This window comes from Notamacropus eugenii, chromosome 7 (genome assembly GCF_028372415.1).
Source record: "Notamacropus eugenii isolate mMacEug1 chromosome 7, mMacEug1.pri_v2, whole genome shotgun sequence".
NCBI lineage: Eukaryota > Metazoa > Chordata > Mammalia > Diprotodontia > Macropodidae > Notamacropus > Notamacropus eugenii.
In genome coordinates this window covers 97,756,413-97,771,825 of record NC_092878.1, presented here as the reverse complement: position 1 = coordinate 97,771,825, position 15,413 = coordinate 97,756,413, and the positions used below count along the sequence as shown (strand labels likewise).

Genomic DNA, 15,413 nt, shown 5'->3' with positions numbered 1-15,413 from the left:
GAATTGAGATCCACAACAATTAAAAAAAAAACTTTAGCCTAACAATTTACACTGGAAAATACAATGGATGAGAAAGATCTATTGTCTAGACTAAGAAGTTGGGTTGAAGACCTCTGGTTCTGTGATGGATTCAGGAAACGGACAATGAGCTATGCTCAGAATTGAACAAGAATGAGAGAGTGAACTACAATTAAATTTTGTAAACTGTGTAATAAATTGAACAACCAAATTCTCCTTCAAACACAAATCTACCTTTTTATCTTAAAAGTTTTGTTTCATTTTTTGTTTATTCCATAAGCCAACATGTAAGAAAAAGCAATCAATATGACTACATATGAGAGCATATGCAACCTCTTAACGTATAGTATCCTACCTTTCAACTAAGAGATGGCACATAAAATTAAGAAGAGAGAATGTAAACTTTTTGAGGAAAGTTACTGTCATATTTTTGGCTTTATGACCACAATACCTAGCCCAGACCTTGTTTTTTATTGGGGACTATTGATTAAATAATGTCAAATTGAAGTGTGCTTCTTTCTGTCTCATCTAAAACCTATATGATATTAGCCTTGTGTATTGAAGCTGCATTCAGATGCTTTCCAGTATTGCAAAAAATCCCACATTTTGAACACCAATATTCAACTGATGAAGCTAAATGACTATGAATTATGTCTCAAGAATCACAATGACAAATTACTGAAAGAATAATGAAAAGGTTCATGGTGAGAATAGGCCACAGCAATCTACGTAGTACAAAAAAAATGGTATAAATATGTCACCAAAGGTGTGTGTGTATGTGCGTGTGTGTGTTTGTGTGTGTGTGTATAAGATTGGGTGAACCTAGCATTTATCGATATTATGGAAAATGCATGGACATCATGGCACCTACTACTATTAGGATACATAAAGGAAGTCCCTTGGGAAAATGTATGAACCCTTGTATTGACTTCATATGGAAACATGAGTGAGCCAGAGAGGATAAGAAATTAAAAGTAGTGATCTGTCCCATTTTAAGACTGTCCACTTTGATAAGATCACAGAGACACTGAAATATTGGATTAGTGGCAAAGTCAGGTTCTCAATGAAATGCTGTGAAATTGTGGGATAATTCTGTCCAATCTTCTCTTCCACAGCTCATCAGAAAGAAAAATACAGAATTATGTGCCTTGTGAGAATGATTCAAGTCAGGGATTTAGGGACCACTTGGTTAGTGGCAGCATTATATTGGCTAACTAAATAGCCTTCAGATTTCTAAACTTCAGGCTAGACCAAAGGTCCATAGCAGATGAGTGACAAAATACATCCTAAGACCTATAGGAGCTGATGACAACTTGTGATTTTCAAAAGATCAGGAAAAGAGCATCTGAATATCTTTATGTTCCCAAAAGACCACTGATGATTATAACATGTGACTTTTTAAAAACTTGATAAGATGAATGAAATTCATAAGGAAAAATAAAAGAAAGTCCTCCTCTTTGGTTCAAATAATCATTAGTTATAAGATGGCAAAAGTTAGTAAGCAATTATTTCTGAAGAAAACTCTGGGTGTTTTAGGGGATTGCTAGCTCAAATAGATTCACCAATGTCATGAACAGTAGGTAGAAAAGCAAAATCAATTTTGAAATAAATTACAAGAGCTGAAGTTGTAGTCTCACTGTCCTCTGCTCCAGTCAGACCCCATCTGCACAACTGTGGTCAGTTTTGTGTGTAATAGTTCAGGGAGGATGTTGATAAAATGGAATACCCAAAGAAGTACAACCAAAATGCTAGAGCCTTGAGTCCACGTCTTGTCATTTAAAGAAACTAGATATATTGAGTTTGATAAAGAGATGTGGAAGGATTGGGACAGTTATTTTCACATATTTGAAGAGCTGCCCAGGGAAGAATGGAATAGCCTTGTTCTTATTGGCTACATGGGGTACGATCAAGAACAACAGTTGGATATTGCAAAAGGACAAATCTAGGTTGATGCCAGGAAGTACAAAGGCCTTTCTAAGTGGAATGAAGCTGCCTTACAAGAAAGACAGTGGATTTCTCATCCTGGGAGTCTGGATTCCCACTTGTCAGATATGTGCTAATTGGTATTTCTTTCAGTTATAGGTTGCACTGCAGGGCACTGATGTTGCTTCTGTCTCTAATATTACAAAATTTCATAGAGGAAAAACTCATATTTATTAAAGGGCACCATGAATTAAAGTGCTAATCCATATGGAAATCTGAATAGCTTCCATGGGTCAATAATCATAATTATAAAATGCTTGAATTGTAGCAATTAAAGTACATACTAGTTTATCACCAATTTCACTTACTTGTGAATGCAACAATTGAGGTCACTCAGATTCATTCAAATGAATCTTATTTGAAAAATAAAATCTTGAGTTGCACTCCTGTTTCTTTTCTTAAATAAGATGCTCATTTTTAAAAATTACAGCTGCCTCATCTGTGAGTCAACCCCTTGAAAGACGTTTTTGAGAAAGCTTTCAGTATAAATTTAAATGATCTCAAACGCAATGCTTTCTAGAGAGGTGGGGGTAATTGTAGGAAGGGTGTTTTGAGTACTAAGATTGTAACCCAAGGCTTAAACATTCATCAAAGAACAACAAAAAAGGATCATCGCATTTTAAAGATTGTCAAAATATCCTAGTACTAAGTGAAATAAGTATGAAAGCAAAAAGGAGAAGAAACATGGAACAATATAAAAAGGTCTGCATTTGGAGTCAGGTACAAATTTTGCTTCTGCTAGAGATAAACATAATGTTCAAATAATAACATACATACATACATATCAGACACTACCTGTGAGGCCCTAAGTCAGGTCACTTAGTCCTGTTTGCTTCAAGTTCCTCAGCTGTAAAATGAGCTAGAGAAGAAAACACTAGAGAACAAACCACTAGTATCTTTGCTAAGAAAATCCAAAATGGGGTCATGAAGAGTTGGACAGGATTGAAAGGACTGAACAATAGAGATGTCTGTAAGTATGCACACAGAATTTAGAACTATGCTCAAAGAGCTATAAAAAAGTGCAAACCCTTTGACCAATCAATACCTCTTCTAGGGTTGTATCCCAAAGAAATCATAAAAAATGTGAAAAGGACCCAAATGTACAAAAGTATTCATAGCAATTCTTTCTGTGGTGGCCAAGAACTGAAAATCGAAGGAATGTCCATCAATTGGGGAATGACTGAGCAAATTGTGGAATACCACTGCGCTATAAGAAATGACAAATACGTGGACTTCTGAAATACCTGGAAAGATTTATATGAACTGATGCTGAGTGAAGTGAGCAGAACCAGGAGAACATCATACACAGTAACAGTCACAGTATGCGAGGACTGTTTTTGATGGACTTAGTCCTCCACAGCAAGGCAAGGACCTAAAACATTTCCAAAGGACTCATGATGCAAAATGCCATCCACATCCTGGGAAAAACTACAGAGTCAGAACACGGAATGAAGCAGACTATTTTTTCTTGTGTTATTTTTGGTTTTGTTTAGTTTTACTCTTTTTTTCCCATTCATTTTCATTCTTCTATGCTACATGACTAGGGTGAAAATATGTTTAATAAGAATACATGTGTAGAACCCATATAAGATTACATGCCATCATCGGGAGGGAGGGGGAGAAAATAAAATTTAAAACTTATGGAAGCGATTGTTGAAAACTGAAAATAAATTTGAACATATATATATATATATGTATATATATATATGTAAGTATGCACACAAATTGTATATGTTACCAATGTGTATATGTGCTCAGTCTAATAAAAGACAAAAGGGTCTACTGTTCAAAGTCAGAAAAATGAGAATTTTAATGAATAAACACTATTCTTATATCTGATGTCAATTTTATTAACTTATTAATTCAAAGTGACCTTGTCCACCTTAATGAAATTATTTCAACAAACACGTATAAAGGAACTACTGTGTGTCAGGCACGGTCCTAGCTCTTGGACACCATTTTAAACCATTACAACAGCCTTAATCAATGTTTTTATCTATTAATGTCTATAATTAAAGGAGCAAGTCATAAGTAAACTAAAAGATAATTATCTTTAATAATAGAACAACCTACAGAACCTAATTAGTGAGTGTACTCATTTTCCTTCCGTTTCTTACTTTATCCTAAGTTTATTCTTTAGATAAGACAAATACACAACAATCCTCTCATAAGATGTGGATCTCCTTTTAACAAGGGTCTGTAGTCTTTCAAAAGGGGCCTGCTAAATATATGAACTTCATATTGTCAAGATTCTTTATTTTTTGTGCATTGAACTCCTCTGGCAGTGTGGTAAAACCTTTCTCAGAATGTTTTCCAATGTACAAAATACTTAGGATTAAAAGGAAATCAATTCTATTGAAATACAAATATCAAATACATCCAACCCACCCACATAGGTGTGTGTAGTATGTATGTGTATATGTGTGTATATGTACACATATACAAATGTTTATATACCTATACACCTATATGAATATAGACATATACACATGTATGTGTGTATACATATATGCGTGTGTATATATATATACATACATACATATGTGTGTATAAAATCTCCCCAAGTTAATAAGTACTGCTATAAAACATGACATTTACACTCAGAAGTCCTTTAAGTCTATGACCTAAAAGGACCATTTCATCATTTGGGGTCTGTTTCCCCACATAGATTTTTCCTCTGGCCATTCACCTTCCATTTCTTGCTTTCTGTGTCCCCTGAGGACATCATCCTAGAGGCTAGTTGATTGACTTTCAAATATAAGGAGGAACAACCTTTCCATTCATCTCAAGCCATCCATTTCCTGCTCCGATTATCCCTTGAGGGAAGAAGGAAAAAATGGCCATGATGTTGGACTTCTGTCTCCTGCTCTATGATTTTCCCCAAGATTGTTGACTTTTCCAAGGAGCATTAAAACAGGTCCTCTAAACTGAGCCCCTGACGATGTGTCTTCCTTGTCATGATTTTTTTTTTTCAGCTCCATGTCCAATCTCCTCTGAGAAAAGGAGTGATTACTTCTACTCCTCTGGTTCAGTGGTTCAGTGATGAGCATTCTCATACCTGGTCACACCTTACATATCCCATTTATTCTAACCTTCTAGAGGGGGTGATCACCATATTCCCTATTATCCACCAACTGATTCTTCATTCCCATCCCATTCAATGATTTCACTCCAAATTTCCACCAAATGTGACTCAACCCTTCAATGGTGTCCTCTGGAATGCCTGTTCCATAAACAACAAATTTCCCTTCACCCTAAATCTTTTTTTTTCTCACTCCTTTTATATTTTAGTTATTATTGAAACCTGGCTCCCTTCTGATGCTACCCTTTTCTGTTCTGGATGTATATTCATTGATTTCTCTCAACTCACTGATTGAGGCCATGGAGTTGAAAAACTCTTTGTTCCCCATTGGCCGTTCAGGTTCTTCCCATACCTCTAATAGAGCTCAATACCCTCTCCTCCTCTGAAGTCCATGCAATTTTTATCAACTACCCAAACAAAATCCTGATAGTTACCTACAGATTTCTGGGTAACTCCCCTTCCTCCTTCAATTAGTTTAATCCCTTGAGTCTCTTTCCCAAGTCCTGCCCTCATACTTGGGGTTTTCAACATATCGACAATCATCTAATTGCATAACATATTCATTTCTCAAGAGGTACTCCACCATCCAACTTCAGTTACACTCAAGGATGCTCATACCCTTGATTTTGCCATCGCCCAAAAATGTACTATATCCATGTAGAATAATTCTGGAACTTGTTTTGCTGACTATAATCTATTGGCTTTTCACTTCTCCTCTGCCTCTCCTTATCAGATCTCCTATTCATCCAACAAAGTGACTCCTCTGTCATCCCTACTGTATCACTTATTTTCAATTTCTTCCTATCTAGGGGCTCTTTCTCTACTGTCTACAAACATAGTCATATCTGTCCCATACTGAAAAAAGCCCCATTTGTCTTTCAATCCACTATCTCACATATACACACATATACACATATATTTATATATACACACATACATCCACATGTGTGTACACTATATATGTACATGCATGTAATACACTCACATTTATTTACACATGTATATATAGATGTACACACATGTGTGCATACATAAGTTCACTTGCATACAAGTGTGTGCATGCATCTATATATACAAATGTGTTTCACATTGTATACACATGTATACATAGGCACATCTGTGCATTTGTATACAGCTGTGGATATACACATGTGCATATACATGCATGTAAAGATATACACATGTGTGTACACATCAATATATGCATATATGCACTCTGTGTGTGTGTGTGTATTCTGCCCATTGGAGCTAAAATCCTTGAAAATGCCATTTGTGATAGGTCACTCTTCTTTCTTTCTGCCCACTGTCTTCTTAACCCTTAGAATCTGGTTTCTGACCTCATCCTTTCACTGAAACTGCTCTCTCCAAGGTTGCCAGTGACCTCTAATTGCCAAATCCAATGGCCTATTTCTTGATCCTCAATCTCCTTGAACTCCCTGCAGCTTGTGACATTGCTGAATACCTTCTGTCCAATATTCTCTTGTTTCTAAGTTTTCAGGGGAGCACTTTCTCCTGGCGTTGTCCCTATCTGACCACTCCTTATCCAGATCAGGGTTGTTAACCATAGATTCCCCATAAGTTTCTCTCATGAGTCACCTTCTCTTCTATACTCTTTCACTTGGTAATCTAATCTCCTTCCATAGATTTAATTGTCATCTGTATGCTAATAATTCTCAAATCTACTTATCCTGCCCAACCTCTCTGCTGATCTCCAGTCTTCAATACCTTACTATTACTCTCCATACCCAATCTGTTGCCAAGGCCTGTGAATTTCATCTTTGCAGCACAACTCAAATGTGCCCCTCTTCCCTGATACTGCCACCACTAGTCTTGCTTCAAGTCTATCCTCATTCTAATCAATCTTCTCTTCAACCACCAAAGTGATTTTTCCAAGAAAGTCAATCCAATCATGGTATTCTGTCCCCTCCCCTGAATCAGTTCACTCCAGTGGCTAACCCTATTGCCTCCAAGAAAAAATGCAAAATGCTCTGCTTAACATTTAAAGTCTTTCATAACCTAGCCCCGTCCTATCTTTGTAACCTTCATATACCTTACTCCCTGCCACACACTCTGTCCCAGTCACTAACCTTCTTGCTATTCCATGAGTAAGAGACTCCACCCCTCCACTCTAGGCATCTTCTCTGGCTGCCCTCCCATGCCTAGAATTCTATCTTTACTCACCTTTACACAAGCTTCCTTTACTTTCCAACTAAAATCTCATCTTTTACAAGAACCCTTTTCTAACTTCTTTTAACTCTATTGCTTTCCTATTCTTATCCCTATTTATGCTGTATACAGCTTGTTGACACATATTTCTTTGCTTATCTCCTCCATTAGATTATGAGCTCCTTGGGAGCAAGAACTTTCTTTTGCCTCTCTTTATCAGAGTGTCTGGTACATAGTAGGTACCATATTGGGGCAGCTAAGTGGTGCAGTGGATAGAGCAAGAGTCAGGAGGACCTGAGTTCAAATCTCCTCTCAGACACTTGACACTCACTAGCTGTGTGACCTTGGGCAAGTCACTTAATCCCAACTGCCTCATCCGGGGTCATTTCCAGTCATCCTGATGAACATCTGGTCAGTGGATTCAGATGGCTCTGGAGGAGAAGTGAGGCTGGTGACCTGAACAGCCCTCCCTCACTCAAAACAAAGTCAAGTGCAAGTCACATCATTATTTCTCTGATGACATGGTCTTCTTTGGCAATGAAAGATGAACATACAGAGGTACTTTATAAATGTTTAATAACTAAGTTTTCTGAGCAAAATGAAGTGGACTAAATTTAATTCAAGAAAGATTCATTAAACATGTGCAAGGTAAGGAGGCACTCTGATAGGTACCTGGGGGAAAAATAACATAATAGACCCTGACTTCAAGGATTAATTTTTTAAAAATAGTAAATTATGTTGATACCTTGCCTATTATTTACCTCCATCACTACAAATCTCCTACAAATTTGACCCTATTTTGTGACAGATGAAAATAATTAAGAAGAAAAAAATAGTAGATATAGATTAGATATTAGACAAAATAATATTTACTCTTATTGTACTATTAGAAAAATATTAGATATTAAAATATCGGATATACCTTTGACAATATATTTTGTCCTAGTTTTCATCCACCTCTCTTTCATAAGGAGGCAGCAAGATCAAATTCTATCTCAGATACTTAGCTGTGTGACCTTTCCCAAATCACTTAACTTCTTTCTGCCTGTTTCCTCACCTGCAAAATGGTGCTAATATTGGCACCTACCAATATACAGGTTTGCTGTGAAGATAAACTGAGATATTCATAAAGTGCTTTGTAAACCTCAAAGTGCCATATAAATGCTAAATGATTTTCATGTACATAATTATTGAAGACATTTGTATTCTATTAGGGAAATATAAAAGCTACCAAAAAGTTAAAGGAAGTAAAGGAAGTAAAGTAGCCAGTTATGGTTATTAGCAAAGTTTTACTATAGAGTGGCCCTGAGATGCACCTAGAAGGTAGCCAAGGAGTCCAAGAGGCAGAGGTCCAAGAGGCAGAGGTAAAGAAGAGGTACGTTATAGATGTGGCAGTCAATCTGGCAAGAACACAGGATAGAAAATGCTGAATTCGGAAAACTTAAAGCAGCTAGTTGAGTTGGAACTTAAGAGCATGTAGAGAGTACTGTGCAACAAAGATGGCCCAATTTCTAAAGTTCTTTTCATCTTCAAATCTATTATCCGATGTAATAATCCTGCCACAAGTATGTGTTAGAGACTAAGAGAGTAGGACAAGTTACCCCAAAGTGGAGTGAGTCACCGTGGGAGGTAATAGATTCCCGTACCTTTTCACATGAAGACTAGGTGATTGATTATTAGTGATACAGGAATTGTCTCTCAGTCATGTCTGACTTTGTGAGCCCATTTAGATTTTACTTGACAAATATACTGAAGTAATTTGTCATTTCCTTTTCCAGCCCATTTTGCAGATGAGGAAACTGAGGCAAATAGAATTAAATTACTTTCCCTGGATCACACAAGTACATGTCTGAGGCCAGATTTGAACTTGGGAATATGAATCTTCCTTACTCTAAGCCTGACACTCTATCCACTGCACTACCTAGCTGCCCAAGCGATACATAAGAGGTTGTTCTAACTCTTCTGAGGTTCCTTCCAACTACAAGATTCTGTAATTCTGCCAAATGTAAATCTAGGGGGTGAAAGGCATTGACTCTTTTGTTGAAAGTATGGTATTCCTTTTCTGCTTCGGGTGACAGGATGGCCATGTAAGGATGTTAACTCGTTCCATGTTGAATAGAGGTACTCACACAAGAATTTGGAACGGGAGAGCAAAGTGACAGTGACCAGCCAAAGTGCTAATGAAAATTCTCTTTTACAAGCATCACAGTTGTATGCAGGTCCCAGCTAGAACGCAGATGTTCATTCATCAGAAAGCTTAAAATACTGTCAAGGCATTCCTTATCAGAAAGGAGAGAAGAGCTGTAAGCCATTATTCTGTATACAGTTTTATAGTGTTATATCTATCATGAAGTCAAGCTGCCTGACCTCTAGAGATTATATTACACTTATGTAAGAAGTCACTAGAGTTTTCTTCTTGTATTAAAAAGACATATTAAGAATATCACTACTCCCAAAATGACTGCTATTACAATAATTTTCATTTGACTGAATTCAACAATCAAATTTTACTAAGCACATTGTACATGTGCAGCCATATTCTAGAAGCTAGTTTTGCAAAGACAAAAGACCAAACACCTCTCTAAGTTCACATTCTACCTAGAGAACACAAAATGTACACAGACAAGAAAACACAAAGTGATTTAAAGTAGAAAAATAACTAACAATTGATGGGATCTCAGAGGTGACAATGTTCATTTGGAAAGAAGATATCGGTTTAAAAAAAACATAGTCATGAGGAAGAGTGCATTCCAAAACCGGGGGTGCGGAGTGCAGGCAGTAGAGAAGGGAGAGTGTGTGTGCAAAATCATGGAAGCAGAACATGTGATGCTAAGTTTAGCTAACAGCCAGTAGCAAAATTTTTTTTGGAATGTAGAATGAATTAAAGGAAGCAGTGTTAGATAAGACTAAAAAGGTAGGTATTAGCCTGATTGTAGGGACTCAAATGACAGGGTGAGTAGCTTCTACTTTTTCCTAGAGGCAATAGAGCTTTGGAGAGGTAAATAAGGTTTGGGGCATGTGTGCGCGCGCACGTGTGTGTGTGTGTGTGTGTGTGTGTGTGTGTGTATGTGTATGTGTGTGCAAGAGAGAGACACAGAGAGACAGAGACAGAAAGAGACAAAGAGACAGAGACAGAGATTTCCAGGTCCCTGACTTGGAAAGAACATTTTATCTAATGTGAAGAATGGATAGGAGAAGTAAAACTGGAAATCAGAGAAGCAGGGATTCCATTTGTTAGTCTTTTGCAACAGTCCAAGTGAGAAATGATTATCACATAAATTAGGATGATAACTGCGCAAATAGAGAAAAAGAGACAGATGCAAGTGATGTTCTGGAGGTAGATTAATGGAACTCAGTGTCTAACTAATTATGATAGGGACAGAGAGGAGGAAAAAGCAAGTTTGTATCTGGAGTTACAAATCGAGATGACTGAGAAGATTGCAGTAGTTTGAACAGGAATTGAATAGTTTGGATGGAGGGGGCAGGTTTCCAGGGGAAAAGATGGTTAGTGCTTTGTTGGATATGTTGCTTTTGAGGCAGGATAGCCATATGGATAAGTCCAACAGGCAACTAGTGCTATAGGACTGAAGTTCAGAAGAGATAAAGTTCAACAGAATGCCTTGGAAACATCAGTGCAGACAGACATCCTTAGAAGTGGCTGAGATGTCTAAAAGAGAACAGAAGGGAATTGAGGACAACAGTTGCCAAACAGTGAGGCTAAAGATGTGAGTAATAAATACTGAATAACGGAGACCAGAAAAGAGGGATCAGAGAGGTTTGAGGAGAACCAAAAAAGTAATTGCTTTATTAAAAAAAAAAAAGTAACGACAATGAATGGATTTATGTTGGTGGTGGTGGTGTTATGACTGAGTCATTTCCAGCATGTCTGACTCTTTGTGACACCATTTGAGGTTTTCCTGGCAAAGAGACTGGAACTGTTTGTCATATCCTTCTCCAGTTAGTTTTACACATGAGAAACTGAAGCAAACAGGGTTAAATTACTCACCCAGGGTAAGCTAATAATGCTAATAATGTTTCCTAATTACAAGCCTAATGTTCTAAACACTTCACCACGTAGCTGCTCCCAATAAATGGATGGATAGTGGTTAATCAACATTCCTAGACTGATGACCTATGAGTGACCTAGTAAAATTACACTTATTCCAAATTTAGCAAAAACTCAATTTAGATAAATTGACATCTATAATATCATATTTCAAGCTACAAGTCAACTGTGATTTATTCACTCAGCACACTTATTAAATTTATTTAATACCTACTATGTATATAGCCAGGTGATGAGGAAGATACAAAAGAACTGTAAATTCATTTTCAGGAATTGCAATGGTTTAAAATAATAAATGCTTATGAGACAGGTAAAAGAACCACATGTGACCAGTAGCAATATTAATACTAAATTTCTAGGTGTACTCACTTTCTTAGTCTTGGAGTCAGTGATATTTGGTAAAGAAACTCCTGGGAGAAACAAAGAACTATAGTTAAAGTTTAATTACTCCAAGTGTAGTGAAGGAATGGGATATCTAATAACTGAATGAATAAAGTAAGGATGCTGAGAAGGACTTTCAACCATGAGACATCACTGGGGGGCCAAACTGAAATGAACTGCTGCAAAATAATAATCTCTAAAAAATACAAGAAATGATGACAGACTGTTCAGCAAACACATGATTGTCAATTTAGGGATTTAGTGGATCTGTGCTCTCATCTTCTCAAACAACAATGGAGACAAATGGAATGGATTGAATATATTTACACTGTTTGTGAATGATCTACATTAGAGTCTGAATGTGAAACCAGTCTTAATGCCTTGGGATAAAAATTTTGTAAATTAATTTATAAGTGTGCGTATGCATGCATGAAAATCGAATGGAACAGCCTAAATCAGTAATCATACTGGTGCATCATTCTTCATGTGTGTATCTGCCAAATAAAGATGCATTCAAGTATGAAATTATGAACTAGGACAATATTGAAAGAATGGCAAACTGAAAAGCTTTCAGGAGGATTTAAGCTGGAAAAAAATAGACTTTACTAGCAAATGACATATATTTCATTGGACTAATAGCATTATAGAAACTTAAATTTTGGAAGTAAGAGTTGATGTGGCTAAAATATACTATAGAGACGAGTAGGGGCACACACCTTAAAATCCCCAATTCGGGGTTGGAGGGGGCTAAGTTAATCAAGCTTCCACACTCACTCTACCACCAATATGGTGAAGTCTCAGCTTCAGGGGGCTATCAGGTTACCTAAAAAATGGCAAACCAAGTCAGGTTGAAAATGGAGTGGGTCAAAGTTTTTATGCTGATAGGAAATACGATCAGGTGCATGAGAGACTGCATTTTCAGCCTATTATCAGCCCAGTTTCAAAAACAAAAGTCAAACATACCAAGAGCTCTAAACTAGGGGAAAAAATATTTGATTCCCCTATACATTTATTTTGTATTTATTCTGACAATCAGAGGGAAGACTTGAACATAGTGAGCTGGTCCTTTTCAATAAGGATTCTCAAAATGAGGTTTGTGAACTTGTAAAGGCTGTCCCAAAAGACTTAGTGCAGTTTTAAGCTAATAGCTCAAAAGAGCCCTAAGACTTTTGGAGTAGTTTCAAATATATTCATAACTCTGTTTCAATATTATTGCTTTTTTGTAATCCTATGAAATTTGTATATTTAAAAATGTTATTTACTTGACTGCACTAAACTACCAAAGGGATTTGTGGGAGAAAAGGTGATTTAAAAAAATGCTCTATAAAAAATTTAGCAAAAGACAATTCCCATATTTACATATCATAAGTCATCATGGAGGGCCTGATGTTCCTAAGTACTGGGAACATACGACTGATTTAAAATAATCAGAGATATGTGAAAATTTCGGCATATACACAGAGTTCCGAAAATTTTCATGACATTTTGATCTTTAAACTTCACTGAGGCTTTTGAAGCATTTTATATACTCCTTTCCTCTGACATGAAGACATTATTTTAAGATCTTGCATACAGGATCCTAGCATAAAAGAGATGGAAGAGAACTCTATGTTTAACATAAAAGAAAAGAGAAGCCTAGATACTTATGCAAGGTAAGCAGGTAAGGTACTAGCAAAGACAGAACCAAGACCCAGTTCTTAAGTCACAAATATTTCCAGTATACCAGAGTATTGAACTAATTCATTATTTCATTATACTAATAAACTTAAACATTTCAAAAAGATTCAAGTTGTAAACTTTGGCCAATGTGTACTGTTGAACAGATGTGCAAAACCATGGCCCTGCATGCAATTTACCATTGTAACCCTTCAAATTCAAACCCAACAAATACAGCAAGCAGCTCTAGCACAGAATCCAGTGTAATCAAGAGCATAATTTCTGAATACCAAGGAAAATAAATTTTTTAAACTAAATATGTAATGGTTTACTGTCTTGTTATCTTAGGGAAATGCTTTAAAACTAAATACTACTTGGTAATGTTTTTAAGTTTTATATTTTATTTAGATTAATTTGTCTCACTATACTATAATTTAATGTGAATGTTCAAACTGTTTATAATTGTTTTCTTTTTCTGGTCAAGCTAAATACTTTCAAATATTTTTAAGAGTCTAAATTTTTAAATAGTACCATATGCTTCATTGACTTATTGCCAATTAGAATATTGTTTCATTGAAATTGTTAGTTTTCTAAATACATTTTAAACAGATTATTAATAAAATGGGTAAAAGATGAATCCATAAATATCAACAAATTAATCAGTTTTTAACTGGTTAAATGCTCAGCTATTTACATAAAAAAGAAGAAACCTTTGACTAATTAGAAGCTCTCAGAATTATATACAATAATCATTAAATAAAGTGCCTTTAGACAATGTCTTAAATAAACTAAATTAAACTGTCCAACTGCTTGTTAAGTTAAAGTCAATCTCAAAAGAACTCAATGTTATTCTCTCTTTCGTACATATACGTATGTATGTGTGTGTATGTATATGCATATAAAAACTATAGTCATCTTTTCATGTAAAAACGCATTGTAATTTGACACTATAAAATTAAGAGTTTTTGTATACTACACTAGGAAGCAATAATTCCATCATATGTATACACATACATACATAGATGCATCTGTGCATAGAATCATATGAATGATAATTACCTACATATTTTAATTAATTCATGCCAGTTCACTTGAATTTTATAATACTTCCCTTCATCATGAAATAAAATCATTTTAAACAAATACTCAAAATGTCACAAAATTCTAAACAAAAGATTATTAATTAAATCAAGAGAAAAGAAGTGTATCATCCCCATGCATTTAATGATTAGTATTAAATGTTATCTAACATTTTAGGAAAATTTTAATGTGCCATTTTGATTATAATCCAATAGGACTTCATTTAATTAGTATATAAAATGATTGATTGACAGTTTCTTTTTCCTTTCTAATGTGTTTCTTGTGTGCTTACCCCTATCAAAATATAATCAATTAAGCATATATTTCTAGAACAAGAATTTAATATTTCTATTTTGGGTATACATAAGGTAACATATGTACTTTAACCACAATTATTTTCAACAACATTTTTGCTCAGACTCTAAATTAACATTAAATAGACTATTATCCTTTTACAACATTATTTTACTGATACTATATATTAATTACCATTGTATTATTTAAAATTCTTGATAAACCATGCTCAAGAGTCCAAAGTTTCAAAGAAACTCATGTACAGATTGTTTTCAGTGGGTGTAAGTACACCCACAGCTTATATCTAGAAATGTGATCTTATAATTAATGGAGTTGACATTCATCAACAACTTGTTCACATTTCTTAATGGATAAGTGTTGAGAGCTAATCCATGTTCCACTTGCAATATAACAGCTGTAATTAAAATACTTTTCACATTTTAAAAGGATACAATAAACGCTAATGAATCTTTACTAATTCATTATGACTTTATGAATCCATTGATTTCACTACAAGTTAGAAAACATTGTTGTAAATTTTAATCAATTAGTTAATGAATTAATAATAATGAACACTATCATCTTACTAAATGTCTGAAAAACAAAAGAACATCAAAATCAAGTCTACTTTCTAATCAACAGCAAAAAAAAAAAAATACCACAACATAAATTTTCATGACTAGGATT

At 35.3% G+C, this 15,413-nt stretch overlaps 1 protein-coding gene across 4 annotated transcripts in view; it reads right to left on the bottom strand.

The window, feature by feature from the left end:
- The window catches only part of TENM3 (teneurin transmembrane protein 3), a 3,393,579-nt gene that overhangs the window by 3,372,172 nt on the left and 5,994 nt on the right, over nucleotides 1-15,413 (bottom strand). The window lies entirely within an intron of this gene.